The sequence below is a fragment of the Macaca nemestrina genome, chromosome 5 (genome assembly GCF_043159975.1).
Source record: "Macaca nemestrina isolate mMacNem1 chromosome 5, mMacNem.hap1, whole genome shotgun sequence".
In the NCBI taxonomy this organism is placed as follows: domain Eukaryota; kingdom Metazoa; phylum Chordata; class Mammalia; order Primates; family Cercopithecidae; genus Macaca; species Macaca nemestrina.
In genome coordinates, this window is record NC_092129.1 from 87,140,177 (window position 1) to 87,152,796 (window position 12,620).

The window sequence follows — 12,620 nt, forward strand, 5'->3', positions numbered from 1 at the left end:
TCTGAAGATGAGTTCTCACTCCTTGGCATACCTGAAATTTAATGAATACCAGAATGAATGACTTTTTTTCACCAGATGGAACCGAGCTCAGGAGCAGTGTACAAGTGAAACTTTGACAACAGATTGGGCCTACATATTTTGTGTTAGGTAAAAGCCTTTGGGAGGTTTACAAGATTGTCTGTTAAAAAATTTAAAAATGGTCATACAAAAGTATATATTCATGGGTTCTTGGTATAAAGTAAATTACATTTGATTCAGAGATACCCAGCTTTGCCTGTCTGGCAGCTTATCCAAGGGAGACTTCCTTTCTCCTACTCCTTGCAGAGTGCATGTTAGAACACTGGAGGTGAGAAGGGTGGGCAATGTGGGGAGTAGTTTCAAAGTGGTTCTTGATTAGACAGCTACTTGATTTCAAAACTGCTGGCACAGATGATCTCCAGGGCCCTCTTCCTGCTTCATGTCCTTGGCAGCTGTGTCCTATTGATCCTATTTGACCATGAAACATGGAGTCCTTGGAATCACCAGCCTCTTCCATTCCTACCCAGGGGTTGAAAAAAAAGATGAAACAAAACAAAAAACAAAAACAAAACAAGGCCGGGCACGGTGGCTCACACCTGTAATCCCAGCACTTTGGGAGGCCGAGGTGGGCGGATCACAAGATCAGGAGATCGAGACCATCCTGGCTAACATGGTGAAACCCTGTCTCTACTAAAAATAGAAAAATTTGCCGGGCATGATGGCGGGCGCCTGTAGTCCCAGCTACTCGGGGGGCTGAGGCAGGAGGATGGCATGAACCTGGGAGGCGGAGCTTGCAATGAGTTGACATTGTGCCACTGCACTCCAGCCTGGGCGACAGAACCAGACTCCATCTCAATAAATAAATAAATAAATAAATAAATAAAAAACAAAAAAAAAAAAAAAGAAAGAAAAAGCTTTCTCTTATTGGACTGAAAATTTGGCAAGGTTACAGATATGAGCAGGAGCTCAGTACTGGATATACAGAGACACTGGTCAGCAAATTTGTATGTGATTAAATGACTGGTTCCAATGTAATTCCATTAGCCTCTTTTTTTTTGTGGAAACAATTAGAAAATTCAAATACTGTATTCGTAAATTGCATTTGGGACTTAATGGTGGTATTTTCTTCCCAACTGAAATGCCTCTGTGAGTTGCTGTCTAATTCCCATTTATTTTTCCTTTATGCTTGAGCCTAATTCACATGTGGGTCAGAATAAAGCCACTTTGTGCAATCTTGTAACTGTTAAGAGTGCCATCCGTGGTGGTCCTGGGGTCCTAACAGAGTGTCGCTCTTTTGACTGCTGCTGTTTAAAAAAAAAAAGAGCTCTCAAGAAATGTGACAAAATGGCTGATGTTTGAATGTAGTTGTTCTTTTAAAAATGCACGTTTCAATGATACTCAGATTGCTATTGATACAGGCTATTGATTTTTTTTATTTTGAATGGAATCTTCCAGTGGTTGTCTTGAAGCACATCATCATATTTGTTCTCTATATTTACATTAAAACAACATTATTTTCTAAGTCATGTGAATTACATACAAAGGCAAAGGAGAATTTATTTACAAAACACAAGATACAGTTGGGTATTTGAATGTAAAATCGTTTGTTCCTTATCCTCTTGTATAATTAAGAATACATTTTTGTCAGGTTATTAGAACTCTCTGTGCTTAAGTTATTTTTATTTATAGCCACGTGCCACATAGTGACATTTCAGTCAATAAGGGACTGCATATACAATAGTTGTCCCGTAAGATTATAATACTGTATTTGTTTATTTATTTTTTGAGACAGGTTCTTGCTGTGACACCTAAGCTGGAGGGCAATGTTGTAGTCATGGCTCACTGCATGCTTAACCTCCTGGGCTCATCCAATTCTTCCACCTCAGCCTCCAAATGGCTGGGACTACAGGCACATGCCACTATGCTTGGCTAAGTTTTGTATTTTTTGTAGAGATGGGGTTTCACCATGTTGCCCAGGCTGATCTTGAACCCCTGGGCTCAAACCATCCACTTCCTCGGCCTCCAAAGTTCTAGGATTACAGACATGAGCCACTATGCCTAACCTAATACTTTATTTTTACTGTACCTTTTCTATGTTTAGAAAACATACACAGATACACAGACACTTCCCATTGTGTGATAATTGTCTACAGTATTCAGTACGGTAACATGCTATTCAGGTTTGTGGCCTAGGAGCAATAGGCTACACCATATAGCTTAGGTGTATGGCTAAACCGTCTAGGTTTGTGCAACTACATTCTATGATGTTTGCACAATGATGAAATTGCCTAATGATGCATTTCTTAGAATTTATCCTCATCATTTAGTGACATATAACCATATGTTTTTAACCATATTTCTTTGTCCAAAGAAATGAGTTTGGGTACAGTTGGTGGTCACTGAGTTGGTATTTATTCGATAATTGTTGAGTTTATTTCAGGAGTAGGTACTGATAGTATCTCTCATCTGGAATTGGTCCATGTGGACTTAAGTTGACTGAGTCCTTTTTGCCCAACCAGGGAGACTCCAGGATTTTGGTCCACCAGGGTAAACATTATGTGAAATGACCAAGAGGAAGTAGCAGATAAAGCCTACATGATTAAGACTAACAATTACTTGTCAATTATATACCTATGAAGGAATACTCCAGTTAATAAGTATTTATTGAGAATTCACATGTCAGGCACTGAGGATATACATAGTATCCTCCCTCAAGAGTCAAAATATGCTGAAATTATATTTATTTTCATAAGGCAATGTGCCATATATGAATTACCCCCTGCCCCATCCCTAGCCCCATGCATACATACATCAGTGAAAAGAATATGGTCCTTGAAATTAGTCAAACATTATTTCACATCCTGACTCAGCTATTTATTGTGTGTGACCTTTGTTAAGTCATTTAAACAACACGAGACTCCTTTGTCCTCATTAGAAATTATATAATGAGGGCAATAAATACCATCCTGGTTGTTGTAAAGATAGAGATAAGGTATATAAAATACCTTATATAAGGCTTGGCCTATATGGGAACTTAATAACCTGTGTGGGAACCTGATTATAATATACAAAAACATTTAAAGTGTGTCTATTTCAGATGTATTAAGAACACGGTTCTCTAGTGTTTATGATAGCTGATATAGTCAGAGCTGTTGTTTCAATCATGCCCCTTAATGAAAATTTTCAGCAACAGCATTCTTAGAAAAGCCACTGTACTCCAGCGAGCTGGGTAAGTCCTCCTTAGGTGAATCCTCCATGCCTTGAGAGATAACTAGTTTTGGCTCCTTGAGGCGCTAACCATTAATTTATATGTTTTCTCTGAGAATTTGTGCTCTCAATAAGCAGAAATCTCTGCACACCAGCCCTTGCTGTGAGGAAGCAGTGTGGCTATTTTCTAGGAGAGTACGCTGGTTGGATCTCACCAAAGGCACGTCTTCCTTGGTAAGGAGCAGAGGACATTTCCCCAATCCTTTTTGTCAACACAGTGGGAGATATCTGAATTTCATTTGGGTATTAACTGCTGTGTGAGTTGGGTTTCTCTCTGTTAGAGGAGCTGCTGTTATTGGATTAAAACCACAGTTGTTGGGAAGCACTTAAGACTCCATGGGGGATTTCTCTATCAAATAACAGGGTCAGAGTTTTGTTTTTTCTTTTTTCTAGTAAACCCGCTCCCCAGAGTTCTGTTTTCCAGGTAGCTATATCACTTAGCTGGAGACCAAGGAGAAGCAGAATTTCTTTCTTATTATCAAGGTGCTAGACCAGTCAGCTTAGAAATTATCCAAAGCTTGATTTGGCTTGCAGCTGTAGGACTGGAACCACAAGCCTATTGGAGGACACGGAATTCAGATGTCAGGGAGAATTTCAGTAGCAACAAACTCCAGGTAAAGCCACACTTTCTTGTGTTCTGTAAAAAGGCTATCTTATAACTATTAACTCACCCTAGATCCTCCTGTGGTTTAGATTCACTGTAGATTTTATATTTTTATATAGCCTCTGGTGGCCTGGGAATTGCCAGTGTGGTGAGAGCTGCAGGCTGCTGCGGGCCTCCAGAGACTCTGAGTCTGGAATCACTGGGACATGCAAGTTGGCGTCTGCTAGCTTCCTGGGCCGAGACACCAAAAGCTCAGGTTCTGACCCCAAACCTCTTCTGCCTGTGCTCAGCCAATAAATCTATCTGGTAAAGAGAAATGTATTCGGATGCCTTGAAAGTTTAGCATCTGCTTCTCGTTGGCTCTTGCTGCTTTAGAAAACATTCAGAAGTTTCTATTGGATTTGGATGAGACAGGGATGGCATATTTTCTGCATCTCTCCAGAAGCCTGCACCCCACTTTGGGAGCTTCATTTACATGCACATCGGATGCTGTCTGACTGCCTCGGACTGTACCTTTGAACAGATCCGATGGGATCCCCACATGCATGTAAATGAAGCTCCCTTAGCCAGAGCCTCGCTCCAAAGAGGCAAAGAGCAGGCTTTTCTTGAAACTTGTTACTGCGACAATCTCAAGCCAGACACCACAATAAGGAATTTTTTTCCTTGCTAGTGTGTATGCCAGAAGGACGCCACATAACTTGGTTTTCCAGACTGAGGTAATTTATTTAAACATGGATTATTTGAAAAATGGGAAGGGATACAGGGCTTGATTTTAATCCCTGCTAACATAGAGAAAAGAATGCTCATGTCACAACTCAGTGAGTGTAAAAATTAAAAAAGGCTGAGACTATTGTTTGAAAACAGGCAAAATAATTAAAATTATTATGGAATAATCACATATCACACAACAACCTCCCACTCTTATGAGCAACAATCCAAAACAGCTCCTCCAAAGCGGGCCCAAGGGCAGAGGTTCTGTATATCATTCAAAGACCATCTGTCGTGCAATTCCTGTAGCGCCTTTGCACTATTCTGAGGGCAGGCTGAAATTTAGTCCTGGCAGTTCTCTTTCCATTTGCTAACAAACAGCAGTGATGGCAGATAAATATGGCAAACAATAGGTGTTTGTAATGAACTGGAAAGGGATGGGGAGTTTTGGAACCAACACCAAAATAAGAAGTTTTGGGTCCTGTGCTGGGCCCCTGAGACCCCCAGGGCCAGTTCCTGCCATGTGGCAGCTCAGACAGACATCTGCAGGCCGAGCGAGGCTTCCATGAGCTCAGCCAACCCGCTAAAGGCCTGATTTAAATAAAGTTCTTTTTTTTTTCTTAAAAAAATTAATAATCACAAAGACTCAAAGCTAGGTTTTTCTTATTCCAGGAAACTCATGCATTGCAAATAGTTTGGAAAGCTTACTTTTTAGTTTGCACTCTTTCCTTTTATTGGGAGGTTGTGTCTTCTGTCCCCAGAATTCCTCTCACTCATGTGTTCTTGTATACTGCCTCATTTCGTGGTTTCACCGATGCTGTTAGAGCATAATCTTGATAATTATGCTGGGTACGGTATTTATTTTCATTGTTTTGGAAGTATAAATTTGAGATTTGATTGTCTGATGTTGAATCAGGGAGACCAAAATATTATCACATCAACCTTCAATAATTATAGTTTTAATTCACAAATTAGTAATACCTGAGGAACTCTAGATTTGAGTAGATGTTTTGAATGTTTAGAGCAATGTAAAATTCTGACCCAGGTCTTTGAAAATCATTTATTGGTCACTTTTCTGTTAACTATATCTATACACACACAGGCTCATAGGCGCATATAGCCAGCTCTCCATACCGCATCTGTACCCTCTCCCTCCACCCACGGTGTCTCTGTCTCTCTCATACACGGAGTTTATTAGTCAGAAGTAGTCTCTGGAAAACTTTATAGCATGTTCAGAAATGGATCACATAATGAGTAGAGAGCAATGTTATTTGCAGTGAGCCCAGAACTGAATCTTTAATAGTTTCAATTTCAAGTTGGAGCAAGAAAGGGTTTGTCACAGCTTGTCTTGTAAAATTAACACTTCACACGAGGGAAGACACTTGTCTGTACTGATCAGGAATCCATGTGGACCTTAAAAAGCAAGGCCATCCTAGACATGTTCTATCGACTCAGGGGAGGGATGGCACTTGTATATCCTGCCGTTCAGGCCATTAACATGAACTATGGTGGGGTGGGTGTAGAGAAGTTCGGAAGCAGTTCTAGTCCTCTATTACTGAAATTATTAAAAGCAACAAGCTGGTATGTGGTGCTCTTTCTGTACCCCCCAGCCCTGAGTTTTGTTCACACTGAAAATTCTGCCCCTGTAGCGTGCTCAGTCCCAGTGTGAAAGCACTGATGACATGTGTGTTGTAATTCAAGCAGGTTTCTATTTCCATCAGTACCTAGGAGAGAGTATAGTTTCAAACTCAAGGCTGTGTGTGGTGACTCACGCCTGTAATCACAGCAATTTGGGAGGCTGAGGTGGGCGGATCATGAGGTTAAAAGATCGAGACCATACTATAGCACTTCAAAGTACTGAGCATGGTATGATTCCGTGAGCTATGTTACCAAGATGGAAAAATAAATAAATACATAAAAATAAACAAACAAACAAAAAAACCAGAGTATTCTGTTACAAAAAGAGTCCTGGCCCTGACCTAGGATTGGAAAGCCCAAAATAGAGTCTAGGTTCCTCTACTAGATGACTGGGAAAATCATGTCCCTTTTCTAGGCTTCAGTTTGCCTTATTTATAAAGTAAATACTCCCCTCCCCCCGCCACATTCCCTTGTAGCTCTAAAATGCTACATTTTTAGTGGAATTTTAAAGAAATCACTTCAGTTATTGGTTGTAGAATCACGAATTTCGAAGTCTGAAGCTCTACCTTTACAGCAATACATGCCAACACTACAACCACCAACTGAGGTGTCTCTTAAGTCTTTGTGAAATAACCTTCGAGCGTTATTATAACTCCAGTTACTGAGTTGGTATCGGCTTAATTGGTTCAGCATGTTACTGACCTATTTACGTATCTGGTTGTTGGCAAATAGTTATAATTCGTGTTACCTGACTTCTAAAACAGTCATTCCCCACCTCCCCACCCTGCCAACATTTGTTTTTTTTTTTCTGAAGGGTGGGCAAAATCCTGTCAGTATGGAATAATTTTGCCACATGTGATTTCTTCCCTATCCAGTGTTGTGCTGGTGCCAGCCCGTAGCAGCTCATGAGAGCCAATTTTTGTCAGGAATTTTGCAAGTCAGTTGTTAAATTGTTGGCAGTTTTAAATTGACCATGGTGGAGTATTGACACCACAGAAATTGACAAACATTACAAATGAGGGCACTCCCTCCCCAGAGGCAGTGTCCTTCAACATTTCACAGCATTTCACTGTTCCCATCCTTATTTCCCTATCTTTCCTAAGACCAATAGTGAATTAAAATAAAGGTTAGGGTTCAATACTTCTGCTGGGGAATGCCCAGTAAGGCAAAGATAAACAACTCTATAGCCAATCTATGCAAACCAAACAATAGTCTGATGACATTATTGCTAACATTACTGTTACTGGGAGTGGTGACTGGTTGGAGATGTGTAGACATACTTTTTTCTAGATTTTTCTAGAGTGGTCTCACTACTAATAGACAGTATTTTACTTCACCTGAAACATATCTGTGGATGCTACTGGGAAGAATTTCATTCAGAATACTGAATAAATTCACCACATCTCCATATAATATCTGTGGGTTATTGCCTTTTCCTTCTTTCAGATGAGGAAATGAAGCCCTGGGTTATGTTAGCTCTTACGAAAAGCGATACCTAAACAGAGTATGTCATTATAATTCAGCCAATTCAGAATACACTTATCAAGGGCCTATTATGTTGAAGGCACTGGACTATAATAGACCAACTAAATTAACAATACTAGAACTAGCCCTACGTCTTTTAATTTTTTTCAAATTCAAAACAAATTCATGTACATTTATTTCCACCACAACAAGGGCTGAGCATATTGGCTATCCATTCAAAATGAGCTCTCAGTTTTGAAGAGGACTTCAGAATCTTCACAACAAACTAGCGGGGGAAGATTCTATGCTCTCAGGCCAGAATAGAGAGGATTAAACAGCAGTGGGTGGCAGCTGGTCAGTTTACCAGACAGTTCTAATGTGGAGATGTTTCTGAAAAGAGAGTGGAGATTTTCCATTCCGTCCTGGGAGCTGGCCCATGCTTCCAGGGCAAGTGCAGGCTCAGCTTCTGCCAGGCACCAGTAAAACTGGAAAGCACGCTGAAAGCAGATGCTGTTAAAAATCAAACAGGAAATTGTGCTACTCCAGAACCTCCTGAATAGTGAAGTCAAGACACCCGGTAGAGAGTTTAAAAATCAATGCCAGGTCAACGATGAAGTCACCAAACCTGGTTAGTAAATTTGCCATTCCTCGAAAACATGTGTGTGTCATTGAATTGTATTTTGTCTCATGATGCTTCCTCTTCTGTCCTCCTGTTTCAGTGCAAGTGACTAGAGTGGGTTACCTGAGCGCTATTTTTCCGTAAAGAGATCATATATGAGATCTCTTTTCCTGTCAAAAATAGTGGAAATCCTTTCCCTCGGATAGGAAGTCTCTGTGTTCTAACTGTTGGCAATGTTTTGTACTGGAAAGCATCCAGTTAGAATAGACAAGGACTGGACTTTAGTTTTAGTTCTGTTATTGATGGACCAGCCCGTGACACTGGGAAAATGACCCAATCATTGGAGCCTCAGTTAACTCACCTCTAAATGAGATAAAACTTGATGAGCTGTATATATAACAACCTGGGAATTTTTTAATACAACCATTCAGTGTCCCCTCGTTTCTCATCACCCACATTTTCTCCAGTGTAATGAATTTATTTTTACTTCTTCTAAACCACTTTTAATATTCTAAATGAAGCTCCCTTTCTTTATAGCCATGATTCTTAGAGTGGGCTCAGATGAGCAATGCCAAGATCATTCAGAACTTTATTAGAAATGCAATTCTCAGACCTGACCCTGGATATGCTGAATCAGAACCTCGCTTGGTGGAGCCCAGCAATGTGTTTTGACAAGCCTTCAGGGGAGTTCTGACACACTGTTTTAGAGAGTGAGACTGAAACGTGAGTATAGGGGAGAATATTAGGTCACGTGGGGAATAGCTGTCTCAAAATTCCTTGGGCTGTCAAGGCCAAAGTTCTCTCTAAACCCAAGCACTTTCATCCTTCAGTCAGTTTGTAAAAACTATACCAGGTACCAGTTTGCCATAGTGGAGTCCGGTACTATTATTGTTAGTAGTAAAGATAATAACAACATGTGTATAGTACTTTTTACATTTAAGTATTTTAACCTCATTTTCTCATTTGAGGCTTGGAGCTGGCAGCTGTAATGGTGATGATGAGAGACTGTGGTACTCTGAGTTGCAACTTAGTAACTTAACAGACTGATACTTTCAAGGAGAAATGCAGTCCCTGTTCCAAGGCCACATTTCCTGGAGTGTGGTGATGGACAAAATTCTACTAGTGACCCACACAGATTCTGCTACTTAGTTTGGATCAGTGATATTTTCTGGGGAATTGTGGATCCAGCAGATCAATAATCTCATAGCTCAACCAATGACAGATACCACAAGGGAAGTAATTTTCACATTGAAGTCACCCAACACCATGACCAAACAAGTTACAAGTGTGGATGGAAAAGCTCTTGTTTCTGCAAAGCTTGGGTGAGAGAAGCCTGCTGACTGGGAATTGCTTATACTGCAAGTCAGAAGAGGCTGTAGAATCGGGTGACATATGGCCCTCGGGCCTCTCACTCCTGTGATTGGCAGGTCACACTCTCTGGTTTTTTGACTAAGGCCTGTCACAGTTGAAAAGACAGCTAGTGAAATGGTTTTCACTTCACTGAGGGCTATGCCACAGGTCACCCAGTGCTGCCACCCTCACAGTGAAATGCTGCATTGCATCTTGGATAAGGACAATGCTTAGGGTAGTTTCACTTGACTATGTGTCGCTGCTGGATGAAATGGTTGCCAAATGGACTTATGGAAACAAGAGGAAATACTGTATACTATAGAGATTTGCTAAAGCTGACAAAAGGATGTATTATTTATTAACATGCTTATACAGAAGCTGGAATCACACCTTAGTAAATATAAGAAATAAGTGTATCCAAAATCAATTCTAGTTTTGGATAAGAATTAAGAAATAAACAAGGGAAATACCTCATTAACATCCTAATTAATAGGAAATTTATAAAGAAAATCTAGAAAATCATGACTGTCTTTCAGGGGATAGCTTTGATCTGATTTGATAGAATCAAATCATTTGGCTACAAACCTCTGCAGAGTTTCTCTGGCTTGTATACATTACACAACAGCATATATTCATTAATGCAAATGCATATTTAATTGTCCTTAGAATGAAATTATATAGCATTTAGAAATGAATAAATGCATAGTCTTCGGGATTGTTCATGGCGATATCTCTCAGTTGTTTTTGTGTATGTGTAGTGTGTGTGTATGTTAAAGCTAGTTAGTTATTTCTGCTTTTATTATGTTATGAAAATGATAAATGTGGGTGTGAGAGAGAGAGGGGGAGTGAGGAAGGGGGGAAAGAGAGAAAGAGAGAGAGAGAGAGAGAGAGAGCTTATTCTTATCAGTGATGGTCTTTGATGATTCAAGAGACAGGTGTGGATTATCCTGGCAGATATTTCAATGTTACTACTTGATAGAAGTTGGAATGGTAGAATGGTAGGGAGCCTGTTTTCTGTGTGCATTTTTCTTAAGTAATATTTCCCTTTCTTTTTTGTTTTTTGTTTCTTCTCTTTATTTTTTTAAAAATAAAAATCTTGAATTGGTATTCAAATTCATTACGGGACATCATTAGAAAAACAGAAAATAATGTCCAATTTGATAACATTGGTGAAACATTCCCTTAAAGGGATTTAAAAAATCTAAAACCACATAAATGTAAGTATCTAGCTTTAAAATCTTCATTTCATGCTATTTCAGAGGGCACATTGATTTTTGAGTGTCGTCCTTGATGCATCTGTCGAGATCAGGAGATACGGCACAGTGTGCTCATCACAGAAAGGGAGGGTCACAGGATGGTTAAAGAGCAAATTGCACTGAGAAAAGTGTATATTCTGTCAAAGTAAAATAATTCTATGAAAATGGTGATCTCTCCCCTTGTCTGTCTGCCTGGTTCTTTTTTTAAAAAAATTTTAAATCTTTCTTTGATTTTTCTTTCTCACTACTGACAGAAAAAATGAAGCTTTGACATTGATATTTTTAACTTTCTGGGTGAGTTAATTATACACATCACAATTAAAGACCAAACACTGGCTAACCTAGTAAAAAAAAGAACTGGCAAATTAATTAAACAAAGGGCTTTTATTCTATATAGTGAAAGCTGGTTAGTTACTTCTGCTTTTATTATGTCATGAAAATGATAATGAATTTGAATTTCCATAAGTAGTTTTAAATTTAATACGTATTGCAGTTCACAAAAGGGACCCTGGCTCCATCAATGTTTTCTTATGATGAGACCTTTTTTCTTAACTTAAAGTAACAAATGATCAATGTTCATATTAAACGTTTAAACACAATCCACAATTTGTGAATGCTTGTTTCTTGACATGGGTGTTATTTGATATCTAGTGGTTTTTCATAGGCATGTTTGTCTGACTCTGTCATCTACAGGGTTTATCACCATCTGAAATCCACCCCACCCCTTAGTCAACTGGGTGGCCTTTGTCCAGAATATCCTCTGCTTGCCATCTGCCCACCTGGTCTATTAGTGGTTGTTTTCCCTGGTGTTCATTCTAAGCTACACTTTCTCGGGCATTTTGCTCTTGGCTGTGTACATGTGAGGTCAAATGACGAAAAGGTTAAAAATTCTGCCATCAAGTAAACAAATGCCTCAGCTGGCTTACTGAGTAAATTTGTTTTCTCTTAAAAGCTGAATTCTATCAAAGTAGTTGTGCACACGGACACAGCCTGACTGTAGAGCATCAGAGGAAAGATGTATCTGTGCCTCTGGGAGATCTGTCTCACCTTGATCTTGAGTTCAGTGATCATCCAAGTTGTGGCTGGCACCTTCCTTCTTCCATGAAACTACCTGTGTTCCAAAAATGGACACAGTAGTGTGTATAGAGAATTCTATCATCTTCCTCTTTGGGTTTTATTTAGTTAGCAACAAGGCTGCCGTTTCTACTGTGGAGTTCACAGGGAAGATTAGATATTCACTTTGGAGGGTCTTAGTGAATTGTGTACATGACACTCTAGTTTTTTTTTTCGCATTCCTGGGACATCTGTAGTTCTGAATTTCTAAGCAAATTGGGATAAGTTGAACAGCTTTGCCTAGTGGGTAGTGTTAAATTGAAATGAAAAATATTGGCAATTCCTGGCTTATATTGATTTCAGATATTAAAAACTGCAGGCCTTTACTTCCTGGATATATTTAACCCCTCATTCTTTTTGGGTGAATATCCAAATTCTGACCTAGTTCTTGAGACAGCTATAGTATTTTCTTTCCTTGAAAGTATTTTTTGAAGAATAATATCTAGCTTTGCATCTTAAAATATTTTTCTTGCTACAGAATTAAAGTGTATTGTAAAAATATAAATTATCAAAGAGAAGAAACTAAAAATCACTCCTAATTTCACCTTTACAGATAAGCACTCTCAGTATTTTGAGTGATTTA